The sequence below is a fragment of the Zootoca vivipara genome, chromosome 15 (genome assembly GCF_965207765.1).
Source record: "Zootoca vivipara chromosome 15, rZooViv2.hap1.1, whole genome shotgun sequence".
NCBI classification, from domain to species: domain Eukaryota; kingdom Metazoa; phylum Chordata; class Lepidosauria; order Squamata; family Lacertidae; genus Zootoca; species Zootoca vivipara.
Window position 1 is genome coordinate 20,760,648 of NC_142598.1, and position 12,317 is coordinate 20,772,964.

The 12,317-nt window shown below is 46.5% G+C and overlaps 1 protein-coding gene across 4 annotated transcripts in view; it reads right to left on the reverse strand.

Annotated features, from left to right (window-relative positions):
- The window catches only part of PRAG1 (PEAK1 related, kinase-activating pseudokinase 1), a 99,858-nt gene that overhangs the window by 60,807 nt on the left and 26,734 nt on the right, over positions 1-12,317 (reverse strand). The window contains exon 1 of one of the 4 annotated variants that reach the window (XM_035140796.3): positions 9,522-9,950. The exons of 1 other annotated variant lie outside the window; for it this stretch is intronic. The gene's annotated coding sequence lies outside the window, so the exon portion shown is untranslated. Of the gene's footprint in view, positions 1-8,955; positions 9,280-9,332; positions 9,951-12,317 lie in introns of those variants that run through there. 2 more of the 4 variants (XM_035140798.3, XM_088659028.1) reach the window with 2 other exon arrangements.

Below are 12,317 nucleotides of genomic sequence, written 5' to 3' on the forward strand. Positions count from 1 at the left end.
ACGGGGGTTTCCCGGGGAAAACGGGGTACTTGGCAGTTATGACCCAGCCGTATGGGAATCCCTTGCAGACAATCGTAGTGCTTGGAGACAAGACAGTCAGGTCGTATATCCACAGCCATGACCAAAGGAGGAATGATCCCTGGTAAGACCACAGAGAGAAGCACCACCATAGTTCACCTTTAGCAGCAAAACCGGATGCCTTCATCTGCCCCAGCTACAATGAAACATGTCTCTCCTGTATTGGTTTCTACAGTCATAGCAGGTGCTATAACTCTCCAACGGTTTGACTCTACCCCTGAAAGCACGCTCTTTCACTGTCTCCCTGAGATAGACAGATGCCAGCAACACAACGGTTTTTCAACTTTTACAAAAGAAGATTGCTCTGTGTGTTTGTTAAATGTGATGAATAAATGGTGCAAATGTATGAGTGGAAGCATGGGTGAAGGAAAAAACTAATGACTACAGTAGAGTGTTTGATACAAATGACGTGTGTACATATCACATTATAAGATGGAAGCCGATTTGCTAAAATGATACACGTTAAAATATGAGTGACACTGCACGCACCTTTGTTAATTCAAGAAATCTTAAAAAATATTTTAAAAATAAAATAAGATGGAAGCTGGGCTCACCCTGTGGGGGAAGAAGACACAGCAACTCCCGAGTTTTAGTTAACTGCACACACTGTTAAGACAAGATCATTAAAGTGTGTGTATCTGAAATTACAGAAAGTTAACAAATGGAAGATCAAGACAGAAGGTAAACAAATGATGGTTATCAATCCATCAAGTTTTGAACATCAGCTGTCTTTGTCATAACTTCTATATTGTCCACTTCTACAACAATGGAAACAGGGAGCTGACTTTACAAGGACCCCACGAGAAACACACCCATTTAAGGAAAAATTCCCCTTCTAATCTATTCCTCTAGCTCTATCACGTCCCACAGTTAAAAAAAATTCATTTAATACAGGATTTACTGCAGCCTTGGAAATAAATCCTCAAAATGACATGCCAGGGAAAGTTGTTACCAGCCCACTCACACCCACCCCATGTTAGTCATTTGTGCCTCAAACAGAAAAAGGGAACCAACTTTTGTAAAGCTTCCCTGCCTATTTGCCTGGGGGCAATTGTTACTCACCACAGGTGACCAGTTGAATAGCAAGTTACTAAGTCTGAATTATTGCTACTCGGACCATGCATGCTGTATATCCAGTCAAATGTATTCAATTTGTCAGGAGTTATTTCTTATCAATAAAAAAGTCGGCAATTTTTTTATTCTGAAAGTGTGTGGGCTAGAGGAAAAAGTTTGAGAACCTAGATAGCTCAGTTGGTTAGAGTGTGGTGCTGATAACGCCAAGGTTGCAGGTTCAATCCCCATATGGGACTACTGCATATATATATGGGACTACTGCATACAGCCAGATGGGCGAGGTATAAATAAAAAATATTATTATTGTTGTTGTTGTTGGACAGTGTTCTCGAAGCTACGAACATGAGTTTGAGCAAACTGCGGGAGGCAGTGGAAGACAGGAGTGCCTGGCGTGCTATGGTCCATGGGGTCACAAAGAGTCGGACACGACTAAACGACTAAACAACAACAACATTTCAACAGGTCTGTTCTGAATAAAACTTATGTTGAATGCCACCTCTTGGATTAGCCACTCTCTCAGCCTGATTTCCCTCAGTGGGTCATTGTTGAGGATAAAGCAGGTGGGCAGGTACCTTGAACTCCTTTGAGGAAAAGTGAGATAGAAATGTAATCAATAAGAACAGCATTAAGAAGCAGCTTTTGCTAAGTTTGCAAAGTGCTTTGCATACATTACCCTAGTATAGATAACCCCCGTACAGGATCTTGCCAGTATTGTTATAGTCTGCGTGACAAGAATACATGACGGTGGCTTGCCTAAAGCCAAGCAGTGAGTTAATGAGCGAGGTGGCACCTAACTGAAGCGGGACATTCGCAGGGAAACCAAAATGCTTGTTTACAAAGCTATTGTACTACCAACCTTACTGTATGCTTGTGAAACATGGACCACTTATAAACGCCATCTCCAACTCCTCGAAAGATTCCATCAACAGTGTCTCCGAAAATTTTTACACATCACTTGGGAAGACAGGCGAACTAATATCAGTGTACTGGAAGAAGCAAAGATCACCAGTGTTGAAGCAATGATTCTTCAACATCAACTTCGTTGGACTGGTCGTATAGTGCGGATGCCTGATGATTGTCTTCCAAAGCAACTACTCTATTCCGAACTTTAAAATGGAAAGCGTAATCCTGGTCAACAAAAGAGGTTTAAAGACTGTCTCAAGGCACATCTTTAAAAATGTAGTATGAACACCGACAACTGGGAAACACTGGCCTGCGAGCGCTCCAGTTGGAGAACAGCCTTTACCAAAGGTGTCATGGGCTTTGAAGACACTCGATCTCAGGACGCAAGGGAGAAACGTGCTAAGAGGAAGGCGCGCTTGGCAAATCCACACCATGATCAACTCCCGCCCGGAAACCAATGTTCCCACTGTGGAAGGACGTGTGGATCCAGAATTGGCCCCCACAGTCACTTACAGACTCATTGTTAAAACCGTGTTTATGGAAGACAATCTTACTCGGATAGGAGTGATCGCCAAAGAAGAAGCAGAGAACTGAAGCGAGAGACTTAGCTGAGACATTAACAATCTGGATAGCCTCAAGAAAGGCCTGTCCTCTCGCCTTCAACCTCCTTCTGCAAACTGCAACACTAGCCTGTTGGCTCCTCTGCTTGAAATTAGACCAAGGGCCACATGGAGTTAGGCCGCAGATTCCCAATTTAGGATGCAGACTATTCCAAGGGCTACCTGAAGTTATGCGACGCAGGTGGTGCTTGCCCATCAGAAGGTCGGCGGTTCGAATCCCCACAATGGGGTGAGCTCCCATTGCTTGGTCCCAGCTCCTGCCAACATAGCAGTTTGAAAGCTCGTCAAAGTGCAAGTAGATAAATAGGTACCGCTACAGCGGGAAGGTAAACTGCGTTTCTGTGTGCTGCTCTGGTTCGCCAGAAGCGGCTTTGTCATGCTGGCCACATGACCTGAAAGCTGTACGCTGGCTCCCACGGCCAATAACGCGAGATGAGCGCCACAACCCCAAAGTCGGTCACAACTGGACCTAATGGTCAGGGGTCCCTTTACCTTTACCTGAGGTTAGGTGGCCTTCGGGCCACAGATTCCTCACACCTCAACTAGACTAATTTGTTCTATTGATTTCCATGGGATTAAAGCACAAATAACTCTCTTTGACGCCAACCTGTGGGGCTCCCCAACATAGGAAAGTTGGTTTCTAGCAGTACTCAGCCAGATGCTTCTAAACTAGGGTGACTAAAACATGGGCCTCTAGATGTTCTTGGACTCCAAATCCCATCAGGCATAACCAATGGTCAGGGATGGTGGAAGTTGTAGTCCATCAACACATGGAAGGCCACAGGCAGTGTTCAAAATTAGCCAGGCACATTTTGGAAACTCGCAACTAAGTTAAAAATGCCTGGGTATCAGGAAGGCGCCTGACATCTGGAGGTGCATGCTTGGGGATCACTGGATCTTGACTGCTTTCACACACTAATACCCCTTCCTGTAGAATTCTACCTGTTATATTTTATTTGCACAATTACAATGAATTTCAGGAACCAAAATGCTTTTTCCGTGCAGCCTGAGGAGGAGCAGTAAACAACATTATAGTTAATTGTTGTAGCTTGTCTTATCCCATCCCACTGCACTGATCACAGCTGTGAAGAATGGTCCATGCCACCATTAAGAAAAAGAGGTAGGTATAGGCCAATATAGATGTAGGCTTTCCCTGGATAAAGTGACTTTTCTTCATTAACCTAGCTCAAGGTTGTCATCTGAATAAGTCAGATGTTTAACTGATAAGCAACCAGTCAGTCCATTCTTTGAAAAATAAGGCATTGGAGCTGCCTTGCAAAAAAAATGACAACTATACATTTCGTTTTGGCAACTGTAACCTTGGTTTAGGGCAGGGGTTCCCAACAAAATTTTCTCAAGGACCCCACATCGAGCTGCTATTGTGACAAGGACCCCCATTAATTTGTTTAGAGATGGTTCCTGCACTGCAGGGGGTTGGACTAGATGACCCTTGTGGTCTCTTCCAACTCTATGATTCTAACCCCAAGGCAGCTGTTTTCAAAATATTTTTGTGCACCTACAAACCTTAGATTTCAGGTAGGTAGCCGTGTTGGTCTGACGTAGTCGAAACAAAATAAAAAAAATTCCTTCCAGCAGCACCTTAAAGACCAACTAAGTTTTTTATTTTGGTATGAGCTGCTGGAAGGAATTTTTTTACTTAGATTTCAGCAAGGCAGCTCATAGCTCTCCTGTGGTGGTACAGCTCCCTGAGAATCAGATCGACATTAGTATTTATGATATCTTACAGTAAATAGTTTTCATAGTTGGTGGAAATGCATGTGCAAATTAACATAAAAACACCCTGTCATAGGAGAACAGCCACAGGAGAAAATATAAACTGCCTGGTTACAAGTAAAAACACAGAATACATTTTTTAAACCTTCTTGGCGTTCAAACTTTTTCTGTACGGCTCAGGACCAGCAATGGAAGATGGAAGAAGTGCTCACTTTGAAGGCGAACTCATCTTCTTCCATTCCCAGGAAAGTGGGGCGCTGGGCTCCCTTTTGCTCCTCCTGCCCCTTCGGGAGAGTCTCCTGCAGAGGGTCGGGAGCTACCAGGGAAGAGGAGAGTGATGCGGGGCCGGGAAGAGCTTTGCGCTCTGTCTGCTACTGGCGGGAGCTGAGGCACGCAGCTGGCGGGTGGGAGGGAGGCCGCGGAGCCGCCGCCGCCGCGCGCGCCAGGCCGTGCATTGCAGCCTCTGCGAGGACCAAAGGCAGCCGAACCGGCACGCAGCTCCCGAAGGCCCTGGCGGGGAAGGGCGCTCCCTCGTCCCCATCATCCCCAAGGGAGCCAGGACGGAGGCGCGCACCAGGAAATGTCCTCCGGGGCGCGGCGCTGTATTCCTCCGCACACTCCCACGCTCCGGTTCGCTCTTCCTGCCGGCCAGCCTTCCCCTCCCTCGCCTGGGCGGAGACTTCTTTCCTGCCCCTTCTGATTGGCTGCCCCTTCTGATTGGCGCTTCCTGTAGCCAATCAGTAACCGTGCTGAACTACGCCCTCCCTGCGGACGCGGGAAGCCGCCCCAGGCAGCGCTGGGCAGCGCTGCGGACCCCTCTGGCACAGCTCGCGGACCCCTGGGGGTCCGCGGACCACCTGTTGGGAAACACTGGTTTAGGGAGCCATTTGGTGTCCAGCTGATATATCTGAATTTCTAACACTGCCCACTGGCAATCCAACCCGGCTCTAGGAACTCATACGGTAGAATCATAGAATCCTAGAGTTGGAAGAGACCACAAGGGCCATCCAGTCCAACCCCCTGCCAAGCAGGAAACACCATCAAAGCATTCCTGACATATGCCTGTCAAGCGTCTGCTTAAAGACCTCCAAAGAAGGAGACTCCACCACACTCCTTGGTAGCAAATTCCACTGCCGAACAGCTCTTACTGTCAGGAAGTTCTTCCTAATGTTTAGGTGGAATCTTGTTTCTTGTAGTTTGAATCCATTGCTCCGTGTCCGCTTCTCTGGAGCAGCAGAAAACAACCTTTCTCCCTCCTCTATATGACATCCTTTTATATATTTAAACATATTTAAACATGGCTATCATATCACCCCTTAACCTTCTCTTCTCCAGGCTAAACATACCCAGCTCCCTAAGCCGTTCCTCATAAGCCGTTTCCAGGCCTTTGACCAGGCTAACCAGGGAATCCTCTAAACATCCTCAACTTAGACATACAGTGCCTTTCTACATGTGTGGTTCATGTTCCAATTAACTATGGTGGCAAATAACTACTCAGCACTTCAGCCTTCTATGCAACATTAACTACTGTATCACTTCTGTAGCATCCACCAAAGTGCCGTTTCATTACAATTTTAACTTTTCATATCATTCCTAATCCTATCAGCGATGAATCACTCTTGCAGGCCCAGTAAAAATATATGCAATGATTTTCTATACTGACAGCTCAGATACTGATTGCTCCCCACCCCTATCAGTGCTAATGTTACTTTTCCTGGCCGACTTACATTTTAACTGGCATAATCTTTGTGCCAAATCTGCATAATCAAACTATTTTGGAGCTGGGAATATAATCAAATCCATGCTTTAAATATGCTGAGCTTTAAAATATGGCTCATACAATGGGTACTATGCAATGGAGATTGTAAATTACATTTTTGTTTCTGCAGTTTCATTAAAGCTTTCCTCCTGCAGAAATCCTCCAAATTGAGAATCTATTCTAAGCCGCCTACAAAACATATATTTATTAACAGCTATTATTCAAATATTGAAAAGTTGGCATGAAAATGAATGAAGTTTTGCAAAGTAAATGATCAGTCAATACTACAGGTTTGGCACTATAATAGTGCGAGCACAATTCCCCCAGAAGGTTTTTTTGCACAAGACCCGCTGAAATCAATGAGTTACTCTTGTGCAACCCCATTGATTTCAATGGGCTCAGTACAGGACAACTTCCTAAATCCTCAAGTTTTCTTGCCCATGGTGAGAAAAGTCACACAGTTCTACCACTGCATACAATGGAGGACATTGTATGAAGCAACAGCAGCTACATTTGGTAAATCCTAAGAGTTCTACCTATGGATATCAAGCTAACACATTATATTCCCAGGTATGATACCAGAATACCCCATCACGGAATGTCAGCCAAGTTGGACACATTTTTGTCACTGTAAATAATTTGCAATTAGTGATCCCATGTATTATATTGTCAGCAGGTTCAACCCCCATATGGGACAGCTGTAAATTCTGCATTGCAGGGGGTTGAGATAATCCTTAGGAATCCTTCCAACCTTATGATTCTATGATATGAAATCAATGGAATCCAAGAGTACTTACAGGTGAAACTCAGAAAATCTGAATATCGTCGAAGAAAAGTGCATTTATTTCAGTAATGCAACTTATTATTTTTTTCTTTTTCTTTTAATTTTTACAAATGCTTTCTTTTGGAAATCCCACAGTAATAAAACAAATAGTTACAATCATACAAAAATAAACATCGCTATTACACTTCATTAATTACATTCCATTTATAATTGACCCGCCTAAAGACAAATAATTACAATTACAACCAATAAAGGCTTGACATATCTTGCTTTGCATGTCATGCATCTATCTCATATATTGGTTTCACCTTTTAAGTTGCATTACTGTAATAAATGCACTTTTTGGCGATATTCTAATTTTCCGAGTTTCGCCTGTAAGCTTCAGTTGGATCACAATCAGTGCAGGGGGGGGGGGAGTATTCCCTGGGATCACTGCACTGACTTCAAAACACTCTGGTGGAATCTACACACATATTAAAAAACGTTGTGAAAATGAATAAAAAAATTCCTTCAGTAGCATCTTAAAGACCAACTAAGTTTATATTTTGGTATGAGCTTTCGTGTGCATGCACACTTCTTCAGATACACTAGAAACAGAAGTGTCAGACCCTATATATATACAGAGGGTGGTGGGGGTGGGTGGGAATGGGAGATGGGCTGATGGGAGTGGTAAACCTGTAGATGGTCAGCAGCCATTAACACCCATCTACAGGTTTACCACTCCCATCAGCCCATCTCCCATTCCCACCCACCCCCACCACCCTCTGTATATATATAGGGTCTGACACTTCTGTTTCTAGTGTATCTGAAGAAGTGTGCATGCACACGAAAGCTCATACCAAAATATAAACTTAGTTGGTCTTTAAGGTGCTACTGAAGGAATTTTTTTTTTTGCTTCGACTCAGACCAACACGGCTACCTACCTGTTGTGAAAATGCTTTGTTAAAAAAAGGTTTGAAAAAATATATTGAATTTGTCATAGCTCACCATCGCCATCGAGTGTCACATCTGTATAATGCACTTTACAACACACTTAAAACATTTTATTTGCAGCTGTCCTCCGTTTAAGATCAGTAACAAAAGATTTGCAGCTTGTGATTCCCCAGCCTAAATGCAGCCCGCTAGGCATGCCCTGTGGCCTGTCAAATGTTTGACCCTCCTCCCCCTTATAGCAATCTCAGACAGGTAGAATTAACAGGTGTGTCATGCCCCTACAGGAAATCCCCGCACAGTGGGCTCTATTTGCCTTTCTGGGGCACACACTTAACAAAGGCCTGATAAAACATTTAAAATATGGCTCTTTGGTAAGTAACAAACACTAACAATGTTTGTACTCGCAGCTGTAAAATGTTAGGCTGAAGAGTCAAGGAAATTGGCAACTTAAAAAGGGAACTGTGATCCAGTAACATGTCCACCCAGAAATAAAACCCATTGAGTTCAATGGGACTTCCTTCCAGGGCACTGAGAGTGGGGTTGCAGTCTAGAAACACCAAAGGGAAGAAACCAAACTAACACTTGTATATTCTGCAATCCTGCAACAGGCATATGGGAAAGGATCAGGAACACTGCCAAGTTGAAAGAAATGTGGAATATGGTTATTGCACCATATCTAATTACAGTCTGGACTTTCACAGCTTTTCCGTAAAACCCCCTCTCGTCTTTTATACAGCTTATGAGGAATCTGGTTTTTAAAGCACAGGATATTGGAAAGATCAAGGTCCAGTCAGACGTCCGGGCAGCGCCAGAGCTTTTTTTTTGCTTTGCTTTTTAGCAAGCCATGTGCTCCGGAGGAAATGCATCTGCCCCACTCACCCAAGGAAAACCTTGCCACTGGAACAGCCGAACCATGCCAACCTTGCAACGTTGCGCCAGTAACTTACTGGGAAGAAATGCCCGGCAAGTTCTTTCGGCCAGCCATCTGCTCTGCCGGGCGCGTTTCATTAAATGCATCGCATTGCATTCAGTTCAATGCAACCCCCTGGAAGCAGTTAACAAAAGGCTACCTCGCTTACTGTTGTTCAACGCTCGCCTCGTGAACCACAGGAGAGAGTGAAACAGCTACCGGGGCGGGGGGGGGGACGCAACACGTGTGTAAGCGTCGCGGAGCAAACCACCCACGCAAAACGCATGGAGAGAAAACCTCGAAAAGTCCTGCAAGACACTTTCAGGAAAGTGGCGTTTCTCGCGTTGCCCATTCCGTCCACGCGCAAGGCGAACTGAGTCCCCGCTTCCCATGAGCTCTCTCGGCCTCCGATGGGAGCCCCCCGAGGCCGATCACCGCCCACCACCCTGCCTACAGCCAGGGGAAAGTTTTGCCCGACGCCTCGCTCTGCAGCTCTCATGCAGCGGGTTCGGCGCAAAAGGAAGCGCGCGCCCGTACCTGCTCGCTGCGAATCAATGGGCAAACGTCACTTTGGGGAGCAGCAGCGGCGAGGAGGAAACTCCGCTTCCCCTTTGCGGCGCCGCAGCCCGGACCCCGCAGCTGCTGCTGGGGCTGCAAACCAGCAATGAATGAAAGAGGCGAGGAGGAGGATGGTGGCGGCGCGGCGGCGAGGAAGGAAACTCTTACCTCCCAGACTCTCGGCTGCAGCGCCATCCACCAAGCCTTCCTAGCGAGCCTTCCTTCTACACCGGCTAAGCAAGGATCGCCGCCCGGGCAAGCTGAGGGTGTGTGTATTTTTGTGCGAGTGTGTGCAAGCGAAGGAGGATTTCCCGGCTGCAGGCTCGCGGGAGCTCCTCTTCCTGCCGCAAAATCGCCCCTCCTCTCGCAGCCCGCCTCCCTCCCTCCCTCCCCAAACATCCCGCTGCCCGGAGCAGGGAGAGATTTACATGCATGATATACATGCCGAACGAGGGCCGCCTTTGCATTTCACGAACTCGGACGGAGGCGCCTGGCTGCATTTCTGAGCGTTTCCTTTCTTTCTGCCCGGGTCTCGGCTAATCCCCTCCTCGCCTTTCTCGGCATCGCCACAGGTGCTTTCGACCTCTCTTCACACCCAATTCGCTTTTTCTTAGTTTCACCCCGCAGGTGCACCGACCTCAGCAAGGTACAACACACCCCACTATCATTTATTACACACACACACATTCTGCAGCCCCTCGTTTCCCTTGCCCCCTGTTCTCTCTGCACCCCCTTTTTAGATCCCTTCCCCCAGCGCACCCTGTAACCCCATGAGCCATCCTCCTTCCCCATTTCCCCCTCTTGCAAGCAACAGAACACAAGGATTTCATTCTCCCAACAACTCTTAAATAGCACAGTCTCCGGACCAAAGGAGACCTCTCTTTTTCTTTAAAATAATAGAACCATAGAATGGTAGAGTTGAAAGGGACCCTAAGGGTCATCCAGTCCAACCCCCTGCAATGCAGGAATGTCAGCAAAAGCATCCGTGACAGACAAGGAAGCAAAGGCCACAACCTCCTGAGAGAAACCTTTCCACTGTTGAACAGTTCTTCCTGATGTTTAGTTGGGGGTCTTCTTTCTTGTAATTTCAAGAAAACTGTAGCATCCTTAATCTAGATTGGGGCATTGGAGGGGTGGTGGTAGGGTGGCTTGGTGGTTAACGCTTTCTGCCTGGTGGCAGGGGTGCCAACTTGATATTGGGGGCCCAGGTAAGCTCCGCCCTGCATAAGCGATCACGCCGAAGTGCACACACATTATTTGAATGGGAATGCCCACATGGGCGTAGACAGGGGGGCAGGAGGGGGCAGCTGCCCCCCCTAGAAGCAAAAAATTAATGTATTTTACAGACCATAACCAGCACTTTTCCCCTCCAAAAACTGAAGTGGAAAGGGCTTTGCTTTAGCAAGAGCAGCTAAGTCTCTGCTTGCTGGGGGGGGGGGGGAGACACAGCTGTAACAAAAACACATCAAATAAATAAAGCAAAGTGGCTACCAGTAGTTAAGCAGTTAAGACAATGGAGCATATATCCCCAGGCAAGATTCGATAGCTGACCATTTCACCCTATTGTTCTTAAGTGGGAGTTGTTAATGAGCATTCAGGAGCATTAAGAGTTCTATTGGCGATTTAATGAGGGTGCAGACTCAGAGGATTCAATTTGACTAAGGTGGCTCTGCAAGGCTAAAAGGAAGTGAATAAGAAAGGGGGGGCTGTAGCTTTGACAGACACAGTGATGTTTATAAAAAGCAGTGGTGTTCCAGTCTGCCCCTTCTCCTGCATCTGTATACTGTAAATCAGGGGTGGCCACCTCCCAAGACTCTGATCTACTCACAGAGTTTAAAACTGGGGGTGATCTACCCCCTTTTGGGGGGTTCAGGTCAAAGCTGTTGAGTTTTTTTAAGGAAGGGAAGCCCTGTTTTTTTGGGTTTAGGTCAAACTTGTTGAGCTTCTTTTAGGAGGGAGGGAGGCCCATTATTTTTGTTTAGGGCTTCAGGTCATAGTTCAACTTTTTTAGGGAGGAGGAAAAATTTGGGTGAGCTTTTTTTAGGGGTGCCAGTGACCTACCAGTGATCTACCACAGACATCCAGTGATCTACTGGTAGATCACAATCTACCTGTTGGACGTGCCTGCTGTAAATCAAGCAGAGAGAAAGCTGCTTACAAGGCTCCTGTACAGGCGTACCGGTATCTTCCTCCTGCTGCAGAGTTCCAGCATCACAGCGTCACCCAGAGGCACCCACAAATATGAGTTATCCCTCTCTCTATTTCTTCCTTCCCTCCCTCCCTCTTCCATCCTTAATAAAATACTGGGGGGGGGGAAGATAAGCCCCACATAGAAAGCCCATCAACATGGGGGGATGACTCTTTCAAATACGGTATTTACCAATAATTGGGGGGGGGGAGAGGCACCTAGGCCTCTAGGAGTTGGCTGCTATGCCTAGGAGTAGGACAATTCAAGAAAGCAGAGTGATGCATATGCTATGGTAATATATCAATAGAATCATAGAATTGTAGTCGGAAGGGACCACAAGGGTCATCTAGTCCAACCCCCTGCAATGCAGGAATTTTTTCCTAAGGTGGGGCTTGAACCATGGTTGAAATATTATGCTGATATGCAGCAACGCCTCGGAGCTGTCGTGACTGCGGCCATGCCTTGCCTCGCCCGCCCTGCCACCCCCTCTCGCCTGCCCGACCCTCCCGTCCTCTTGCTGCAGAGTTCCAGCATCACAGTGTCACCCAGAGACACCCACAATATGAGTTATCCCTCTCTCTATTTCTTCCTTCCTTCCCTCCCTCTTCCATCCTTAATAAAATATGGGGGGGCAGATAAGCCCCACATAGAAAGCCCATCAACATGGGGGGATGACTCTTTCAAATACGGTATTTACCAGTAATTGGGGGGGGGAGAGGCACCTAGGCCTCTAGGAGTTGGCTGCTATGCCTAGGAGTAGGACAATTCAAGAAAGC